Source organism: Haemaphysalis longicornis, unplaced genomic scaffold, assembly GCF_048455015.1.
Source record: "Haemaphysalis longicornis isolate Haplotype H1 unplaced genomic scaffold, Haemaphysalis longicornis Haplotype H1 scaffold_4, whole genome shotgun sequence".
Lineage (NCBI taxonomy): Eukaryota > Metazoa > Arthropoda > Arachnida > Ixodida > Ixodidae > Haemaphysalis > Haemaphysalis longicornis.
Genome location: NW_027526361.1, coordinates 64,712,260 through 64,734,705, shown reverse-complemented (window position 1 = coordinate 64,734,705; position 22,446 = coordinate 64,712,260). Strand labels below are relative to the sequence as shown.

Sequence of the window (22,446 nt, the reverse complement as noted above, 5' to 3'; positions counted from 1 at the left end):
CTGCTAAAGTTTCTGATGCCTACAAATACGAGCTCAGTCCGACCTTTGAGACACTATTTTGATGTTACGCCATGACGAGAAGAAAAGACGGGGACCTTTGTTTGGGGGCACGCAGTTGCTTCGCTGCGTGCGGCTTCGCTGGTTCTTATGCCTTATTTAAAATACGATTCCAACTATTCGCTTCGCAATATAACAATTTGTTTCGGTCCCACTTCTACCAATACGGTGTTTTTTCATTACTTAAATCGCTCACAAGAACTCACGCCCATACACGCACACGCACGCCGGTGCACGCCCTCACACAGCTGCACCCACACACGGGCGCACACACACGTAGTCAAAATTACCACTGCTTATGGCTTTTTCATTATTCAGCAGCGTGAAGTCTCCAGCATGCGTAATTGTACATCATTAAATATTCTTCAATTTGCTAGGGACAATCACTAATAAACTGCGATTACGAAATGAAACTTTCTCGCATTCAAAGGTCGGCAAAAGATATTCCCTCTCGGTGTCTGGAATGCAACCTATTTTAAAGGGACTCTGAAACACTTTCTTCAACATTTTTTTGAAATATCAAATTCTTCCAGAACGTAGGCACCCAATACACCCACTACTTAGATTAGGGGTTTGAAACGTTCTTCAGCCAGAAATTACTGCTCTATGCCCATAACGTAACTTGGAAGCTCGCTCAAAAATTTTTAAATGCAGAGCATTTCTTTAACTAACGATGTCACCCGTTCTTGGCGTCCGTAGTTGTCCGCATCGCTCGCCTCGACATGCCCGGCTCAGACGTTTCGCTATCGGCGCGATCAACATTCGACAGCGCGCCCAGGCACGTTTCAAGGACACTATCTCCCCTCTCTCGGACTTAACGTGCGCCGAGGCTGCCAATTTTACTGCTAACGAGCGCTCTCTCGTCAGCAGTTGCCACAAGTGCAACAACATTAACGTAACGCAAACTACTTAACGTCGTGCGCCCCCGGAAATGCTCTGCATTTGATCGTGCCCCTCGCGAGGGGGATTTTTCACTGCGTCGCCATGCGAACAGTTTGCCACGCTTTAGTTTCAGTTCTGTATCTCCCCGCCGCTGCCGTGGAGAGAAGGCGGCCGGCCGCGACTCTCGCCACCGCGGTGCTGCGGTTGCGAGTTGCGCTAGGAAAGCGAGCGTCGTCTGCTAGTGGGGAGCGGAACGCGTTCCGCTCGGCATCTCCGGTCTTCGCCACTTCTGGCTGCGTACTGCAAAAGAAATAATTTCCGGCGACGCGACTAGGATCCGCAGTCGCTGATCCTAAGTCGCTCGCCGAGGCAACCACATAACAGCGACGGCTCGAGCGACTGAGTTTTTTTTTTTTTTTTCTTTTTCCCGGTCTTGACTTTTTTCGACGGCTCGAATTACGTCACTAGGGCCATGTAGCGGCGGTTGGCCGGTTTTCCTTCAGTTGCAGCAATGAACGCTTTTCGACAGCAACTTCAAAAATAAAGCCACATGAATTCACAAAGCAGAAAACGAAGGCGTATCTGGTGCGACGGGAACATCACGCAGCGCCGCGCCGTGCTGGCGATAAGTGTAGCTTTCGCGGTGTGCTAAGAGTGAAAGCGTTTATCGAAAGTGTTGCAGGGTCCCTTTAAGGTACACAACACTCTAACAGTATTTAGTGTTGGATTAAAAACACTATTAAAACATTAAACTTCCTTTTCTGAAGTTTTATTATTGAAAAGTCGAACAGTTCATGTAGCAGTACTCAACTGAAAGACGTCACTGTAACGCGCAGGAATTCACGAAGCATGGACTTGCGAGGATGTACAATATGTGGTAATACTTAGGTGGTCCAAACCTAGCCAGGACACATACGTGCAGTCAAAATATCTTCCGTTCCTTTGTTCCCAGTTCGGGCGAACACCAAAGCGGTACCTGCGGTGACATCCACTAACCTTCGGCGCAAGAATTATATTGGCTAATATTGGTTAAAACTCATACTAGCTAATTTCATCGCGATAACGTATTACAACATGCTGACGGTGTTTTGAATTGCAGCAACACAGCAAACATCTACATAGCGAAGTTTAGTGATTGCGCTCTAAGCGTTGTGCGCAGTAGTGTAGCAGGTAAGACTGGCGTTGCCCTGTTTCGACGCGAAACATGTGATGACGTCATAAACCCTCACTTGTGCCGCCGGTTAGCACTCCGCTAGTCTCCTGCGTTTGAACCTCTCCAGAAAATTTAAACGATACAGTAAAACACTATCATATTTGTGCGCTGCCAATGATGACTTCTAGCTTGTGGAATTCCTCAAAAAAGACTACCGCTAACACTTTTAACTGAGCATAGTTGATAAGAACAGTAGCCGGAGGGTTTAGGCCCAAAAAAGTGGATAAACTAAAACCAAAGGACTCTCACAAAGTACGCATAACTAACGTGAGGATACGCGCAGCACAACGGACCCATCAATAAGCATTTCGAGTTTTCTCGAGCAACGCTCTAAGGACGTTCCCGATGCTAACCCTCAACCCTCCATTTCTTTTAAATTAATCTTCCACTTCCCAGAAAGCTGCATGTCGTGTCCGTTGGAGTGGGTTATATTACAATATATTGCATGAATGCTTGGTACTTAAGCATCGTTTTTCCGCGGCTTTTATTTACCTAGATACTTTCTCGATACTCGCTTAGGCAGGTCTTTGCAATATCCGGTCGTGGAGCGGAGCAGAAATATTCCTCTAGTGGGTGCGATTTGTCATTGTGTCGCATCCCGGTGGCCCGGACACTATTCGCGTGGGAGAAGCCTGCGTTTGTGTAAGCGGAAGAAATTTAATATGAGCGCCCCACCACATTCTTTTCACACAAAAAAGCAACTAACAAAAGTGGTTGGGAGGCAGCTTGAACGTAGAAGCCATGGCCCGTAGGAATTCTTTGATAAAGGCTCCTCTTTCGAGGCGCGAAAAAGAGACACTGCGCGCTTTCATATGCATTTCTAGTGTTGTAAATTTTCCACTTAATCTCTATCTGTAGTAGTGCTCAGAATTATAATGTAAGTAGCAGGCATACGTCGAATGCATAATGCAATACAAAATACTCTTCAAGTAACGCAGGTGACTGAGACGCACGTCGTAATAATGTTCTGGTTACTGGATACTTAGAACGAACAAAAACGAAACCTGCACAACAGAGGGACTCGTTATGCTTATATTGCTATTCAAGCGAAGCTTCAGCACCCTCGCTGATGCCTTTCTAGGCCAGTACGCCCTGCAGGAAGGCCAACTTTCTCTGATGATCATGACAAATGATCGCGGTTGAAGTAAAAGAATAAAAGAACTGCAGAATTGAGAGAATTGTCTACTAACCCGCAGCTTTCTTATAACGCTTGTTTCGAGTGTGAGTTCGTTGCAGCCTTTTTTTTTTTCTAAATCCTGTCCGACCAAATATCTCCATTTGCGCTATTATAACGAGTACAGATGTTTCTTGCGCCTAATCTGCACTATTGCAGAAATGCAGAGCGCTACACGGTTCGCCATTTTCAGTTTTTATTTCTGTCTTATTTTTTAGTATTTCAAAAATATTTGTAATCAATTACTTCCATTTACGCTATTCTATGATTACAGGTGGAACTGCCGCGAAATCTGTATTACTGGGGAATTACGGCCCACCATTTTCCGTATTTTTTATATTTGTCTTATTTATCAGTTTTTCGGTATTTAGCAGGGCCAATTAAATTCATTTACGCTATTAGAAGGACTACAGGTGGAACTTCCGCGAAATCTATTTATTGCGGAATTGTGGAACGCAGGGCGTTACAAGGTTCGCCATTGCCCGTAGTTTCTATACTCTTCTCATTTTTTATATGGCCGCGAACCATGTACGGGTTTGAGGCGCTGCGCTGCTGAGCACGAGGTCGCGGGTTCGATTCCCGGCCGCGGCGGCCGCTTTTCTGATGGAGGCGAAAAGCAAAAACGCCCGTGTGTACGAGATTTCGGCGCACGTTAAAGATCCCCAGGTGGTCAAAATTAATCCGGAGCCCTCCACTACGGCGCGCCTCATCGCCTGAGTTGCGTCGGCGCGTTAAACCCCCACAATCAATCAATGTACGGGTTTGTTTTTTTATTGTTTGTTTTTAATGCCCGGCCGCGCCCGGCTGTGTTATCTGTGTCCCATGCGAAGCGCGTGTTCCATTCTTTATTTTTAGGCCGCACGGGCTATCTCATTCAGATAAGCAGAGTGTTTCGCCCTAACGCCGCTATCCCAGAATAATCTTCTGTGATCTACAACGTTCTGGATGTGAATCGATGGTTCCAGAAACTCTCACGCCGAAAGATAAAAGCCTGCACAGCAGGCGCCGCGGCATTCGATTCTGCGACGCTCGCCGACGCAAGTCACTTTGTTGACCGCTGCTTCGCCGCCTTCGTATTCTTTTGAGTTGTTAGGGGAGCACAATTAAGTTCGCTCCAATAAACTTGTTTCTCCTTCAAGACAACTGCGTCGTCCTTGTCTTCGTGACAATATTTTCAGAATTTAGTTTGACCAATTACATCCGTTTATGCGATTATAACTACTACAGGTAGAACTATTGAGAAATTTGCATTATTGTGGGAATGCAGGGCATTACACGGTCCTGTTGGGGGGGGGGGGGGTACTCGACAAAGAATGCTCTGCATTCAACGTGCTTCAGGTGGCAGGAATCGAACCTAACTCCCTCGCGTGATGAAGCCGGCGTGTATACGATTCCTTCATTTGGACATGGTCGAAGCGAACGCCAAGGAGCAAGAACCGATTCGCGCGGTTCACCCCAAACTCAAGAATTAGGCCTAGGGAATGCACACCCAAGAGTTGCTGTGGGTATTCTATAAAAGTGGTTCGTCACCCTGACCCAAGCACAAGAAATCTTCTTGAACCAGTTCCTGACCAACACCTATACGGCACCAGAGACCATTCGACAATGGTATTATCCCCAGCACGCCCCCAGATGTCCCTACTGCCACCACTCCATCACAGCGGATCTCCCCCGCCTCATCTGGCACTGCCCCAAGTTTTCTCCCTTTCGCACATTCACTCCCCTTACCACGACACCTGTATTTACATCGACCCAACATCCCTCTCACGCGGCACACTCTTCTAAATCATCATTTATTCCACAACAAGCCGCCTAGTACGGGTAATTTAGCAGTGGTGTGCACGACTTCTGAAGAGATCCCTTAAAGAAGGCGTCATAAGGACTGTGGTCCGCCCTCCCCGCTCCCTTCCTCCCTCCCCCCTCCCCCCCCTGGCATTTGGCCTTCCTTTCTAATAAAGTTTGCAACAACAAGCTTCAGAGCAGCACACACTCGCCGTATTGGATTGTCCGACCAAAGAATCCATCCCGAGAAAGTTTCGCGTACAATTATTGTCGTCGATAGACGGAGGGGTGCACGAATTTGGAATACGAAACACTTTTGGCCGTACCACACTTGTCTTCAATTTGATGGGCTTGGGTGCGGGGACCATTTAGCGCAGGTCTTAGAAAAAAAAATCCATTTGCCGCTTTTTAAATTGACACCAGCCCCCATGCTTCCTGTAAGGGGAGCGGGCCCATTTGGCCCCGATTATGTGCTTATACCGCACAGTACTATGGTGTTGTACGGCCGGCTGCTGCACAGCTGCATTCGCGCGCTTGGAGAAGGGAGAAGAAACGCTTAGGTGGAATAAAATGTGTTCTCTGTAGCTGGAGAGGAAAGTCTGTTCACACCTGCGTGCACCAGTCAAAGCCGTGTTAAACATGGTGTCAGAAGTTGTGCGCCATCATCCGTAAGCTAAATTGCTTGGGGGAATCCACCTGGGACGGCATCCAACCTGGACAACGAAGAAAACAGTACGGCCGACGCTCCGACGGCCATGCCACCCATTTCAGCAGCGCCGATGGCTTCGTTAGTGATACAACCACCGGCAGGCTTCTGCGTCTTGTCGCCCAACAAGTGGCCGAAGTGGAAGAAGCGCCTCGAACGTTTTCGTAGCTCTTCTGGACTCAGTACACAGCCCGAAGGGCACCAAGTCGGCGCCCTGCTGTACATCATGGGTGACCAAGCTGAGGACATCTTTGGCACCTTCAACCTTATTCAGCGTCTAAAGGTCCAACGAGACGAAAGATCCAACGAGATGGAAGGTCAAACAGTGAATCTTACGTCTCAGCGGATCTTTCATCTCGTTGCTCGACTGGACCTTCCGTCTCGGTGGATCTTTCGTCTCGGTGAATATTCAGGCTCGATTTATTGACCCAACGTCTCGGTGTGTCTTTCGTCTTGTTGGACATTCAGTCCAAAAGCGCTTCAACCTGACCGATGAGGAATCAGCAACATTCCCCTTTGTGATTGAACGATTTGACAAATACTTATTCTCTGTCGCAACGTCATATTTGAAAGAGCGCTTTTCAACAATCGGTTACGACTGTATACAGAGTCCGCAAAGAAGGAATTCGCACCAGCCCTTCACGATCTCTCCAAACACTGGCAGTAGGGTAGTATGCAAGAAGAGTTTATCTGTGCTTAATTAGTAGTTCTGTTTTTGTTTTTGTTTGTTCTTGCTTTTGGTTTTGGTTTCGATTTTTTTTCTTGTTTTTTTGTTTTTATATTGTTTTGTTTTGTATGTTAATATTCGTCCGATAACCGTTGCTCATCTTTGGTATAAGTTTTCCCCTCTCGTCGTCAGCTGCTTTAAGCGATAACAATTCCTGTTGCGTGCGTACGATTCTTGTCGACCAGGTCGCACGTATACCCAAGCTTTCTAACAAGGCTGCAAGCATCGTTATCAATTGATTGATTGATTGTAGGGTTTAACGCGCCGACGCAACGCAGGCGATGAGGCGCGCCGTAGTGGAGGGCTCCGGATTAATTTTGACCACCTGGGGATCTTTAACGTGCGCCGAAATCTCGTACACACGGGCCATCGTTATCAATGTTCTCATCCCCAGGGTTGCTTTCCTCTGGGGACGACGCCCTACCCGATACTCCCGCCTGGATTCCAAGACCGCCAAAACTTTTTTACTGTTTTGTTCTCCCATACACCGTTATTGCGAAAATACCACCTGCCGGAAATACCATCTGCCGAAATCTCGTACCTCCTGCACCCGCCGCGGTGGCTCAGTGGCTAAGGCGTTGCGCTGCTGAGCTCGAGGTCGCGGGTTCGATTCCCGGCCGCTGCGGCCGCTTTTCTGATGGAGGCGAAAAGCAAAAACGCCCGTGTGTACGAGATTTCGGCGCGCGATAAAGACCCCCCTGTGGTCAAAATTAATCCGGAGCCCTCCACTACGGCGCGCCTCATCGCCTGCGTTGCGTCGGCGCGTTAAACCCCACAATCAATCAACTACCTCCTGCGGGGACCGTTGTTGCCTTCGTTCTAAAATTATGGTGTTGCTTGTTGGAAACCATCCAGTCGTAGCATTGCGGTGCACCCTACGGAGTGCGCAGCGAGGCAGTGGCCTTCACCCGGAGGGCGACAAGAGCTTTCAACGCCACTCGGACTTGACTGTTACCACCCATAAATCCCCACAGTTTCCGCTCTTTCGACTGCAATTCATAACCTTTTTCTTGGTCGGAAATATACTACTTTATTTTCATTCTGCCTCTGAGTGGTCACAAGACTTTGCTTTTCTTTTGTTTCTTGTCTTAAGCAGATGGCGCCTGACAAAAGAATGTTGCGATTCTGTCACTTTCCCATCAAACGTTTTATCTTGTTTTTCATAGTGACCGTGCGAGCGCCGAGCAAAGCCCGAACTGCCGCGGGTGTCAGGGCCTTGTTTTTTTTTCTTCGCCCATCTTCTTTTTTCTTCGTCCGCCCGAGCACTCGTCAAAACTACTGAAATAACATTTCACTCAAGGACGTGTGGACACTCCGCTTTCTACGCTCGCTTGGACATCGCTCTTTTCGCTTAGTGTTTTATCCCTGCGGCTGCTTTTGAGGCGGGATAAATGAGTAAAAGGACAAACCCGGGCACCTTCGACACATTCTCAGTCTCTTTTCAAGATCCTGTTGTCGGCGTTGTGAAGACTACTTTGTTTCGCTTCCAAAGATAGGGAGGGCGCGTCGCCCATAAGTGTCGCGGGAGCAAGCTTAGTTCGTTCTTTAAGTCGGTCACGTCCTGTGGCCATTCTCTATGACATCTGTTTTATTTTTCTTGTGATCTTACCCTGGAGGCTATGTTTCTATGATTTGCCGACTTGGTCGTGTTCGCTTTTCTGCAGTTTCGCTCCCGCCCCTCGCGATCCTCTTGAAGCCACCGCTGGCCACCGGGAGTCTAGGCGGCCGCGGCGGCAGTGGCGGTGCAAGAAATGTTGTTTGACAGGCGCTGATGCCGTGGTCGAGCCATGTAGGATCTTCCTCGATTGTATGCTTAAGTCTGTATGCTGTTGTAACTAAACATTAGAGGTCACATTAGCCGCACGCATGCATGCACGCACGCACGCACACACACGCACGCGCACACGCACACACGTATGTCTCTGTATGCTTAGATCAAAATTAACGTTTTCTTTCAGGCTACACGCGACATGGCTTCAAGAACAGTACAACTATATATTGAGAGCTCGTGAGTCCTCTTCGCACCATTAGCAGCTCTTCTCGAATTATTATTTAGGGTATTTTTCTTGGGAATGCCTGAAGGCGCTCAGAATGTAAGCAAGTTCTTCATTGTTTTGCAATGAATTTCCAAAACTCTTCACAAGAAGGCTGCTCATATCTTCTTTACTCCAATTAAGCGGTTCCTACTATCCGAGGGGAGCGGGAGATTTTCCAGGGCTTGTAAGTGGCGGCTTTTGAGTTAAGTATTCAAATGATAAATAGGGGAGTAAAAAATAAATATAACCGGCGTTATTTTGTGGGGACGGGTGAGACAAAATGAAATCAGCACAGTTTCATTTCGTTCACTTCTGTTCACTTCGTCGTTTACATCTGGGGACACATCTTTCGCCGATCTCATACTTGCCGTCTCCTTTCATAATAATCTAGCTCCTAAAAGCAAAACAAACTTGCGAAAACACTCATGAAACAGTCTGAGCAGCCAAGCAAAAAGCAAACTCCAATTGGTCATATGCATTTGGCTCATTTTGATCCGTGGAACAGCATTACCTGGCTCATTTTGATACGAATTATGATCTCCGTACAAGTCTTCAGGGTATTATTTCGACTATTGCCTTACCACTCCTTTTCTAGGGGGAAGTTGGCAGGTTTTCTTGTCACTGCAGTTGGATCCGACTCAGTTTCGGTTTCCGGATCTCGCTCATTACGAAAAAAAACGCCTCATATGTTCTCGAACGAACATTCACACGGCAGCCAATTAGCACTCAAAGTTACTTCAATTGAACGTAACCCTAAGGAATACCAAGCGTAAAAAGAACCCAAAGAAAAGTCCCCACCAAATGCTGGCCGTCGCGAGGCGGTGTCTGCAGGGCGTCGTATTTTAAGCCGACGATGCAAGGTGCGGTGCGGCGTGGAAATTATGCCGGCGTTGCGCGGGCCGGGGAAGTCGGCGCAGAAGACGCACCATTGTCCCCGTAGACAACGGCCTGCTCGGCACCACCTCACGACCAGGCGCCAGGTTACAGCAGGCAGTGGGCAGCAGGCAACCGTCAACTGCGGGTAGACGACGGGAAGCGGGCAGCTGGTCATCCACGGGACGGGCACGCCAGAGGTGCGCGCCTGCCTCGACTCCGGAGTCGCGCATCGGTCACTAACAGGATGCCAAGGCACCTGGTGTGCCCCTCTCGAGCTCGGGTCCTGAAAAACCAACGAGTTTCGCGTCTTCCACGTGTGACGTCACGCTCCTCAAACCTGCTTCCTCCACTCCTCCACGGGTCCTCCAATTCTAGCCAGGCCCACCCCGTTCCTTCTTTGTGGTCACTTCTCTTTTGGCCATGTCCCTCTCTCGTGTGGCTCGCTGCTTCATTTTCCTCCGCGCAACCATAACTAGGGCAATCCCGCAGCCCGCGTTAGTGCCACGAGCCCACCATGGGCATGTTCCCGCCACGTTGTCGTCCTCAAATCCCGCATAGCCTTGTCTTGCGAATTCCTGCATAGTGCACACTTTCATTCTACAAATTCCTGTATTTGTTGTCCAATTATTTTGATCAACAATTTTTTTTCTCCAAATTTAGTCTCCTAAATGGGGCACATTAGCCCCAATATATCTCCCGATCCTGGCCAATCCCCCAAGTGGGTACGCGCCACAATCAGAAAGGAACAACAACAAAAACAACATTTTCGTCGAAATCAGCGCCTCATCTCAATGTGCTTTCTGGATGTCACAGAAGCCATGTCATTGCCATTTTCCAGCTGCCGCTCCGTTGCAGTAACAAAAGCAACGCAGCAATATTCAAACGGTGCCCGCTGGAGACAGCATCTCACACGCGTTCTGTTCTGTACTTGCTATAAGTTCGGTTCTTGCTACGTGGCACTAAATAGAGAGAGAAAAAATTACACAATCTTCCCGTGGGGAACGCTGATGAGGATGCGAAGCATCGTGGCGGTTCCGTGTGGTTCCATCGTGTTGCCGTTACGTTGAGTGATCTGGTTTTTACTAGCGCCAGAGGGAATTCCGCGTCCGGGTCCACACCGGTGGCAAAGGCACGCAAGTACTGTTGTGTTACGGTGAGTAGGCGGTGGTTCTCAAGGCGCCGAAACTCGTCCATCATGTTATTGTCGATGTTGCCTCTGTGGTAGAATCGGTAGTCTCCGGCAGCGTTGGTGAAGTAACGGTTGTTGACATTGGTGCACCGGCTGAGGGCAATGTACACGCCCTCCTCTTCGCAGCTTTGTCTTCTCCTTCTTCTTCGGCGGTTCCCCTACGGGAAGGTGACGACGGTGGTTGAACGAGAACCTATCTCGTGATGGATTCTTTGGTTCGCCAATCCCTAGGGGCATCCTGCCACCATCAGCATCAGAGGCGCTGCAGACGGGGCTGGTTGAGCTGCAAGGCGCGTGGCGCTTTCCGCCACAGCTTTCCCACGGGAAATTCGTCCTCCTCTAAAGTTTACAGTTCGTCGTTTCCGTTGATGTTCAGCTTCGCGTGCCTTCGTTGTATCAGGAGCTTCTTAACGTAGTTTGAATGAGTCAAGGACATAAGGCGCGTTCGTAGCACTTGCTCCTGTCCCGGATTTGTAGCGTAGTGGGAAGAGCACCGCGTACATTCGTTGCGGCCAGAGAGTCGTGCGATCGAAACCGGGCGCCGTTATTTCTTTTTTTTTTATAGCGTAGTATCGCGCAGCTGTGGGTGTAAGGAGGAGAGTTGCGCATGCGCAGTGTGAGTGCGGACGCCGACGCGGGACATGCCGAGACCATAAGATGCTTTCGCATCTAAAAGAAAAGAAAAGCGCCCGAAAGAAATAGATACAAACCCGGCCATTTTAAAACAAAGCCATCAGCTTTTCTTAGGGGCGAAGCACCTTCTGGCCGAGACTTGTCCGTCCGGCGTTCGGCGTCCGTGTACACGGCACAGCACCGTGTATATCGAAACATCTGTGAACAAAAAGTTCACAGAAGGTTAACAACAGGAAAATAAAGGGTCACTAAAGCTTAGAGAGAGAGAGAGAGAGAGAGAGAGAGAGAGAGAGAGAGAGAGAGAGAGAGAGAGAGAGAGAGAGAAGCGCAGCACCGTGTAAATCGAAACATCTGTGAACAAAAGGCGCACAGAAGGTGAACAAGAACAAAATAAAAGGTTCACAAAAGGGTAGAGAGAGAGAGAGAGAGAGAGAGAGAGAGAGAGAGAGAGAGAGAGAGAGAGAGAGGGGGGAGTGTTCCTAGAGAGCCGTGCTGCGCATGCGCGAGGAGAATTGGCTTGGGTTGGATTGGATTGAAAATTGTTTTAGCAGCAGTAAGCACTCTCAGGGGTGATTTACGGTAGCAACGGTTCCCAGTGCTTCGCCCACTCGCTATGATTCACTTCGTCAAGATGCGTGAATTTTTTTGTTCTTCTATCTGGCACCAATGCGCTGCCCAACGTTTCGGTTTTTGATAGAGATCGGGCGCCAAGTTTACTCACTGAGAGAGTCAGACAGCCAGTGACATATTTTTAATTGAGCCTGGCAAAAAAAAAGCGCTGAAGTAATTTCTCGGAGTTTCACAACAGTGTCATAAGCAAAGGACACTTTCATTTTTATGCACTGCGAACAGAAAGTTACTCGTGATTACCGCATCCATCCCTCCCCTTTTCCTGTCCCCCTTCGCACCATATTTTTCATTACCGTACACAATTTCAGTCCCGTGCGTGTTTCTGCAGGCGTTTGCGTGCTTTGTGTTAATCTAATGGAACGACAAAACCCACGTCTCGAATTTCGCTGTAAAGATAGGCGGAAGGATAAAAAAATATCCCAAAGATAAACGAACGGAGAACGGCAGGAGGGCATGTGATTGAAAAGTTTGCTTCTAACGAACTGAAACCATGGGTTTGTTTGTTTGCGTTCGGTACGAAGACGGTGGAATAAGAAGACGAGAGGACAAGCTAGATTTGCTAAGTGAATACCCCCGGGGTACCGACATTCAGAGACAGCAGAGGTAAAAGTGCTGGCTGGTTTGCCGAGTAAGTGAGGCTGGCGAATCTTCTTCCTCCTTACGGCAACACGCGATATGCATCCCCAAAAATTAAGTGGCGTGTGGGGCTCTTAGAGGTTCTTAAGACGTGTGAGTGGTTTGAAAGGGACGCAGAGGACGTGGTAAGTTTCTGGTTCGTGTGCGTATAACTGGAGGCATTGTTTGGAATCAAGCAAACATAATTACGTGGAACTGGGGGGAGCGGACGTGTTCAAACGGAGAAGCCATTTACTGTATAATTCGAAGCCGGAGTCCCAACGTGCTGGTTAGAAAAATATGCGAAAACATTTTGTATCGCCTCGTAAACTAAGCAGAATTATTGTGCATTCGAGAGCCCAGCGAAGGGCAGGAAGAAACTTGGCAAACAGCAACGAAAAGAATTGACGTGGAAAAAAAGGGGAAGTGCTGGAATGAAATTAACGAAAAGCTATTAGTGCTCCAACCTGCTTCAGGTACCCCAGAAAGTTCACCAGAAGGTTACTAGCCTGTTTTTGCTTGACCATGTAGCTAATATCTTTTTCTGGTTCACGTTTTGGCTATTTGGTTATGGTTTCTGAATGGCTTCACAAGCGCACCGTAAAACAGGGATGATGAAAAGAGGGGTGGTTGGTCAAGTTGAGTCCCAGTTCGATTATAATATACCTTCAGAATGCCTCCTCATTTCTTTTCTCAGCTCAAAAAGTTGTAAACTTGCTTAAAACTTGCAATGCCCCCTCAGAAGAACTAGTAAATACGACCTGTCCAGAGGCGGCGAAGCGAACGCTGTATCTGATTGTTTTCTCTCAATGGACAGTAGACGTATAAGAGCATCATGAGAATGAGTCCGCAGTCCCGCAGTCTTAAATCAACCAATCTTACGAATGGAGTGATTGAGATAGGGGAGAAATCGTCGGTATCAATATTTATTATCTCCCCTTCCAAAACAATTATAAGGTTTATTACTTCTTGTTGAGGGGTTAACACAAAACCATTTATTTTATTGTCGAAATATGAATGGAGTGGTGCCCGCTCTTGACCCTGCGGGTTTTGTCGTCGTTGTTCAGACCCCGGACCTCACACGGTTCGGTGTAGGTGAGAAGTAGATTACTGGAAGCGGGAAGGAGGAATAAGAAGACAAGGCTGGCAGGTAAGAGCAAATTAACATTGAGCTGTTCGATTTCGGGTTGATCAATAACAACTGGAACTCAGAAGCCCTTAGGTTTCTTTTAGGTTTTCTTAAGCTTAGGTTTTCTTAGATTTTCTTAGGTTTAGGAAAGCTTAGGTTTTTAAGCTGAGGTTTACGCTTAGTTTTTAAGCTTACGTTTAAGCTTAGGTTTTCTTATGTTTAGAAAAGCTTAGGTTTTTTTTTAGTTTTTTTTATCCCTTAGGTCTTCTTAAGCCGTCTTGCAAACAGACGCTAAGATTCTGAATTTGTCTTTGCATCACAGAAACTTTTAATCACAATGGGAACAAATCATAATTCACGTTTCAAGCGTTGCGCCGCTACTAGACAGCGGTTTTCAATCTTGATTGAGAACCTGCGGCCCAGTATGCTCCAAAAACGAATTTTAGTGACCTGCGTTGGGCAACGCTACGAAGCCGTAGCCGGTATCTGCCACATGCCAGCTGAATACGCAGTCGCGTCATGGCATGCGTTCTAGTATACACCCTTCTGTCCAGGGCGCTGCCATTTTGCGTGCGAAGCACCATCTCTAGCTGGCCCATTTGTTGGATTGTGCGTTCATTTCATGGTATATGCGAGCAAGTTGCTCCGGGAAAAAGTTTTATGTCTAAGAATGCTGCGCCTAGTACATCAACACGATGCTTGCAACGTCTTCTTCCTGCACGGAAATGAGTAATTGGCGGAGGGAAGTCATGTATAGGACATAGCAGTGTAAACGCGTGTCATCGCAAAAACTAATAAAAAACACAAACTAAAAAGTATAACCAAACAAAACGAAAAGGCGTCAAAGGTGGCTGTTAATAACCAAATGTGGCCATCATCGCCCGTCACAGGAAACTAAAAAAAAAACAAATAAGAAGAAGACAACCGGCTAACTAGTATATTGCAAAAATCTGGTAATATAGCCATTACGCGATAAATAACAAACAAAAAAAAACATCATTACACAAACTGAAAGTACAACAGTGATATCGCGAAGGCGTGTCTATGTATGATTTTACGGACTGATCTAAAAAACTAAAATTGCAAAGGAATAAAAAGAAAGTAGAAAATTTGCCCATGAAATCACAAACGTCTATCTAGAGCCATACCATGTATGCGATTTACCCAAGAAAACAAATAAGTTTAAGAAGGGGCACTTTTAAATGTCAAGTGCTCCTTGAATACTACCAAGGATATATCCTTAGTCAAACGGGGAAGTGGTGTAAGAATTAGGCGAAAATTCTTATCATTTTCTTAGCGTATTGTTACAAGTATATGTCCTTCTTATGTGTGGTACATTCATTGCGTTGTTTCATTGGGTATTTTGAATTGTTTATTCTATGTTTTTGTTCAATGATAACACGTCCCATACGCTCCATACTACATCGTATGTATTGTAGAGAGGGGTCGTCCCGGTACGTCGAGAAGTAAAAATCTCAAATCCTCCCTCTAAAACTCGCTTTGCCACAGTATGCCTCTTTTTGAAGCGGTGAACTCTTTACAGGGTTGTTGGGCTCGCCGCGTGTGGCTATGTATATGTATACATATTTATTGACAAGAGGGTGTTGCTCGAGCTATACCCATTGCAGGTAGCGAATTAATTTCGTCAGCGACTGAGCGCCTACCTTCTCTTGCTGTACCAGGCCCTGCCTGTAACCCAATAAGACCCACAGCCACCTGTCAGACATTGTACAACAGGGTTGATACAGCATGCATTTTTTTTCCGATGTTCTATGCATTGAATATTAAAGGTGTTGCTTCGATTAAACTGGAGGCATAACGCACAAAATAGCTGTTTTTGAGGCCGCGGTGAAGGTGGAATTTGTTCCAGAGTAGCGCGATTTACTGCGCAACCATCAACTGCGCAACCATCAGCGGAAGGGTAGGTGCAAGTCTGCGAAATCGGCGGCACTGGTGCCTAAAGCCGCTCTTGAACGTAGTGCGTGAGTGAGAGCTCCTGAGGTAGGTCAGGACGAGTGCATAGAACACCGGCACGGGAACTCAAATCACGAGCCGAAGCGATGGGCCAAAGGCATGGGCTAGCGTGCCCTGAATTGTATTTGTTCTAAAAAAGAGTTGCTGCTCTGTCCTTCAAGAAGGACAGACAAGCAACTCTACCGGCGGAAGTCCGTGTGGCAGTCAAACGACCGCGAAGTAGTCGCCAAGTGCAGGTGCTGGAGATGAAGAAGACCGTCAAAAGGCTCGGGCTAACCATAAGAAGGACACCCCCGAAGAACATGCTAGGTGGCTTGAGACAAAGCATGTCGGTAAGGCAAGATAGCGTAGCTAGGAGGTCCGGAACAGCGCTACGCCTTTTTGGAAGCGCAATTGAATGCGTTCTGTGGCAAGCGGATATGCATCGACGAAGTCCTTTTTCTTCTTCCGGTATCAACTGATTGCGCGTGAAAAATTACTGTCGACCGCCCTTGCTGGATGCGGTGGCTGCAGCCTATTTGGAAAACGTGCTCGGTGATGCACAGAAACACAATTTAGAAATAAAAAGGCGCATGATAGAATAAATGGAAGCAGGAAAATAAAATTATAAAAAATGAGAGGATTCATTACGAGAATAACGAGAACAAGGATAGTGGGAATACTATACTGGGAATAATGCGTTAACAAATTGCTTGAAGGAATTAAGATTGCCATTTTCCTTTAATTGGCTACTAACTTTTAATTGTACTTCACGCTTCGTATCGTTAAGAATTACGCTTTAATAACAGAAAAATAACCGTAAAAAAGAGCCCTACTTACATCAAGCAATTATAAGACTGTAGACATGTTAGCGGGGAATTCGCGTTTACAAAGGCAACGTTACTATATTGTTTCTGTGTATACCAAAAGTTCATGTAGGTGTGACTTTTCCTCGAGCCGTACTCGTGAGTAATTGGAAACAGTCGCTTCTATAAAGAAACTTCCGATTTAAGACTCGGATACGTGTACGTGTCACCTGCTTGTCGTAACCTCGGCTGCCAGGACCCGCTCGCCGCCGCGACAACAAAGGCCAGCGAGGGAAATTTACCCCGTTTAATATTTCGCCGTACGATTTCGCACGCTACTGTTATCCGATGACAGCAGCGAGCAGTATGAGCTGTAGATTGTGCACACCACCACCCCTGGGAACAGTCGCCCAATGTTAACGCCCGGTGGGATCCACTGGATGCTTTAGCCTATTGATCTCCTCCAGGGACCTTGGTGACCATTTACGAGCCTCGATATTTAAACATTGCCTACGCGTGCTGCTGTGCGGGCTTCCACGTCACTTTTTGCAGCATCACACCTCCGGTGAGGATAATTTCTTGAATGAGGCCACTTTGACTGCCGTGCCGAACAAAGTAAGCGTGCGTGAGCAAAAACGGCGGGTGGGAACATCGCTGACCCGTTTCTGATTTCTGCAGGGCCGGACTCGCCTGGGGCGTTTGAAGTGTTATACCCCTCCTCGCCGTTCGCACCGGGACCCTAATTACAGAAGGTAAGAGGGAGGCAGGAAAGCGTACTTACATCCGTCCTTCTAACATGGTAATTGGAATCATCGCAAATTATTTCGGAACGTGAAACTTTAATAAGGGCTGCAGGGAACACACGCTGGACTGCGGAGTGGCCAGCTGGTGCCCTTCACCTTCCGCTCATTGGCGGCCAATCAATTCGTCGGCTTTATTAAAGGATCGACGGCGGCGCGAGTGGTCTGTGCCCTTTTCAGTGGTCCACTAGCTCGCGCTCCCTGCAGGATGCAGTCAGAAAAAGAAACTGTGGTTGATGCCTCTGTCATAGGACTCAGTAAAACCCGAAAGTGAAATGTGCAGCGAAATCTGCAGCTGAGCATGATTTGCGGGTAAGCGGCTGTCTTGTGGGTGTGCTTGACGAATGACGTCCTTCTGGCGGGTCGCTTCGGTAAAAATGTACTGGCGTCATTCCAGTGACGGATATGACGTAAGTCAAAAATCTTGGTGTATACCGGCATAAAACACTTTCGTGTTAATGTATAAACCTCGAAAACAAACAACCCTAAGTATAACGTACTCTTTAGTACTAAAGGTTGCTTCCCCGCAAGAAGACCCTGTGTGCAGGGGTGCACCCGTTACAGCCGCTTGATACGCTGTACTGGAGTCATTTCCGGGACGGACATACGTCAGTGAAATCTTCGTGTATGCGGGAATAAAACACTTTCGTGCAAAAACACGTCTCGAAAAGTTTCGTTCGAAGATTTTTAAAGCATTTTGTCCGTTGGCGAAGCTTGTAGCATGTTTCGAAAAACCCTCGCCTCTTTTCATTTCCTTTTTCAGACTGTAGTGACTCTTGTAATCAGTATCGACAAATTTAGGCCAGGAAGGAGATGTCATTGCGACATCACTGCAGATAGTATCATATACGAGGGTAAGTCTTAATTCGCGTACAGGGCGTACGTCTACACTTTCCGCTTGTGTAAGTTAAATATAAAAACATAGCCCCCCGTTCATATTTTAATTCCATATGTTCTTTTCCTTGGAAACGTTTGAGGTGGTATAGCACGTTCTTTTTTGTAACTCTTTGCGAATATGCGAGTTCAATCGTCACTGCACGAGTTTTAAATATGGTCCTAATATTCTGTTTATTTACGTGCCTATGTATTTCGAGAGTCGGAATAAAAATAAATCGCAGAAAGTTGGCACCAGGGTCAGGGAAGAGACCTAGTGCAGATTAGTGCAAGCAGCTACTTCTGAGCGTCAGAGCGTTCACACAAAAAATAATGGTCAATGCATATCGCCGTTAGCCGTAGTTACCGGTGAAGTACCAGAAGATGTGGAATTTTTTAATACATCCTCATTATGACTGTATCTAGCGTTCCTTCTGGTGTCAAATTGCACCCGTAGCAATTTTTGGCGTTGCATTGATGTTGAAGACAATTACCCGTGACGTGGCTCCTACCAGTATATTGTCAAGCACCTCACCAGAAAAAAAAAATACAACGGTAGGAAAGACATAGGTTACCCTTTAGGCATTATTTTCAGTATGCTGTATGATGGAACTTTGTATAACACCTGACACCATAAAAAAAATTCACTGAATTGTTTTCGCGGTTGGCTGTGGAGTGCTTGAAATCATCTTCGCCGGTTCCGTGGTTCAGTGCAGATTATAAGGAAAGAGTTGGCCAAAAACATTCGTCCTTAAAAGCGATCTTTCTCCGAAAACTTTACTTCAAAACTCTCTGTATGACGTCTTCTGTTGCTGAGGGCTGTGACCTAGGTACTCCTCCGTTCTTTATTCTCGGTAGGTTCTTTTAAGGCTACGTTTCCGCAATTCCGTTGAACGCGTGAACATAATCAGAACGGGGAGGAGGCGTAAAAGGTCGTACAGGGTCCAATAAAAGGCAAATACGTTGCTCTTTCATGAAGGTTAGGAGGCAGACAATTACTCCCTGTAATCGTGCACTTTGAGCCCGCTTTCGAACGTGTTCCCCTCAGCATTTTCATTTTGAAACGTACTGGATTCTAAAGCTGTCCTAGAACATTAATAATTTGCCTTCCGTTTATGCGTTAGCACACCAATTTTTACTCAACAATTTTTAGGCAAATATATGGCTATATAGGAGTTTCTATGTTTACAGATGATGGGACAATTCATCAACACGCGACCAAACATTACACATATGAAAAATTTGCTTCAATCCACTTCGTGAAGGTGGCTGGAAAGCAAAGCTTTACACGATACCCACAACAATTACCCATGCGACGTCACTTGAATTCACACACGTGCCTCTACAAAGAGCGAAACCATAGATTCTGCCAGCCGTTACCTGGAATTCGCGGGGGCGGTGTCCCGAAAGCAGGAGCGTCGGCCACGGCCTGGCTAGAGCGGCGGACGACGCCGCCTCTGTAGCCCGACCGGGAGTCGGAAGTGAGAGAAAACGGAGAGCAGCGTCTTTCGAAAGGTGAGACAGCGGCACCTAGCCATCCCGATGTGCTAGCTTGGGGCTACAACACCGCGCGACACAAGCGCAGACACCGAAACAAATCGGCATGTGATTTAGAGATTCCCATTTATACCGATTTGAACTACTTAATTTAGCAAGTTTGAGAATTGCGATAAAGCTGAGGGAACTTTTATAATCGCTATTGATCAGAACCAGTTGCTCCTTTCGCATTTTGTAATGCTTCTTAAAACACAACTGAATTGGTATTCACCAGTTTAGAAAACTGAGTCGCATTCTTGGCAAGCAGTGCGCATAAGGTAGCGTTTCTCTAGTGGCGGCATGTGTGTATGTGCTCTCAATATTTTGTTTTGCCGCCCTGAAAACCAATCCTTATTGTATCTTTGCCGTACGACCACTTAATTCTGACGGGTACGGCTTACCCAGAAGGTGCTGTCGAACAAGTTAATCAAGCCATGAGAAGGAAGCGCGCAATGGACACGAAGCACGCCAGAACAGACCAAAAACAACCGTCGCTAAAGTAGACGACAAGGCCGTACCTCCAACACGCTCGCCGGTGAGAGCAGGTAGCTGCGCGCGGGGAAGGCTGTGCTCCGGGAGGGAAAACCGCCCTCTCCCTCCCCATCCGCGTTCGGAGTTTCTTGTCCTGCATGCCCCGAAGGAATCGTTGGCTGGTAGAGGTAGAAAGCTTTGCTTTAAAAGCCTGATAAGGTTCAGAGAAATGAGACGCGGCTCTTTATGCTGGCGGCCTTATAAATTCCGCTGGAGTGTTGCTGGTGCAGTGGCGCTGGCTACCACCCCCAAGCATAGGGAACAAAAATACCTAAAACATAAATACCCCAGAAAGTGGAGGGGAAAATCGCCCGCCGGTGGCGTAGTGGTTATCGCACCAGACCGGTATTCTGGAGGTCGTGGGTTGGGATCCCACCTGGCGGGCATTTTTGCTCCACTTTCTTTCTTTCTTTTCAAATTCTTTATGTGTTTCATTTGCTTTCCGACGTTTTCTTGACAGCCAACTCTTATTTCTGTGTTATTTTCAACGAGCCCCTCATTTCCTTTGCTGATTCGCTATATATATTTGTCTTGTATACAAACAGAGAATAATCGCTGTTAGAATGTCAACCAGTTTCATAGCAGACAGCCAGACAGCGTCTTGTGCAATATCCACTTCTTGCCTGTCTGCTTCTGAACTTGAATTAAAAGTTTTTTTCTGTCTTTTACTGTTTCAGCTTTTCAGTTAATCTGAATGTCGAGCAGTGAGACTGCCCATAAATTTTAAGTGCCCTCAGCGCATCGCAAGGAATATCAGTGGTGCACTAAAGAGCTCGTAGGAAGGTAGTATTGCATGCCTAATAAATCCACCGAAGCTTAAACGCTTGTATTGCCTCAGTATGGACTCAGTGTTGGCTTGTATTGACTCAGTAATGACTTAAAGGCTTGTATTGACTCAGTTCTGTCGTGGAAGCTCGTGATGGTTGTTCCAGAAAACCAAGCGCCTGGAGGACCAGAGGGCCTAACTCTCTTTTATTGTAATCGTGAAATAAAGTTTCACTCTCCCTTTCGTCCTTTCCAAGAAAAACCGCCTGCCGTGGTCGGAATTGCGACTGGGTACCCTACGTTATGAAACCGACGTCTACCCAATTGCCCCATTCCGGTTGCTATTCAAAGGTGTTCCTACCTTCGAAAGGTGTTCAAAGGCGCAGGTATTTCTAAACAAAGCGTTCGAGGTGATCTTTCACTACGTTGGTGCCACAGACGCCACCGTTCCTAGGCCGCACGCCACAGCGGTTAATTTGAAGTGGGTGCGCTGCATATTCATGTCATGTCATGCCGTAGGCAGGCAGGCAGACAGGCAGGCGGTCGGGTGGGCGGGTCGATCGGTCGGTCGGTCGGTCGGTCGGTCGGTAGGTGTATGGATGGGTGGACGGGTGGACGGGCGGACGGTCGGACGGATGGAGGAACGAACGGACGCCTGGATGGATGGATGGATGGATGGATGGATGGATGGATGGATGGATGGATGGATGGATGGATGGATGGATGGATGGATGGATGGAATGTGATGGACGGATGGATGGAATGTGATGGATGGATGGATGGATGGATGGATGGATGGATGGATGGATGGATGGATGGATGGATGGATGGATGGATGGATGGATGGATGGATGGATGGATGGATGGAAGGACGGACGAACGCACGGACGGACGGACGGACGCATGGATGGGGAAAAATTGTTAGGTAAATAGTGCACTGCGAAAGTTATTCGGGGTTCCAGAAACAGCGGCACTCATTAATGTTGCTGTTTTGTTTATAGGTATTCTCGCTATGCTAGATCAATACACCCATCCACGGAGTACACCCGTCTAATACCTCAGCCTGGTGCCCAACGCTGCAGCCAAGTTTTCACATGGTGCAAATGTTTGCCTGCTTTGCAAGAACACCAATAACCGGTCGTGTTTTGTCTCAAAGTCAATCCAGGTGATGGTCCTCCTCAGACACAAAATAATTCAGTCGAAGAAACGTTATTATTACGATGGCACGTGGCTTCACTGGGGTAGCGGCAAATGATTAACAATGTCCCATATGTGAACCTGTAACACGAAGAGCTACAGCAAATTCAGAAGCACGGATGGTAATCCCAGCGCTGTCCGTAAATCACGTCGTAGGAAGCAGCTTATTGCCTCACACAGGTTCCCATTGTATTTGCAATTGTCGTAATCAGTACGGGAACCTCTGAAAGTGAGTCACCAGAAGGGCGAGGGAGACAGGATTTGAATAAGCGAGGCACCGAATTATTTGATTGTATCCTCTTAAAATGGTAGCGGGCACAGTGCGCACAAGAGTAA

The 22,446-nt window shown here is 47.3% G+C and overlaps 1 long non-coding RNA gene across 1 annotated transcript in view; it reads right to left on the bottom strand.

The window, feature by feature from the left end:
• Positions 1-8,993: 8,993 nt before the first annotated feature.
• Positions 8,994-22,446, bottom strand: part of LOC144180381 (uncharacterized) — a 362,631-nt gene continuing 349,178 nt past the window's right edge. The window contains exon 3 of the long non-coding RNA XR_013324387.1: positions 8,994-9,592. This is a non-coding gene — a long non-coding RNA (uncharacterized LOC144180381). The remainder of the gene's footprint in view (positions 9,593-22,446) is intronic.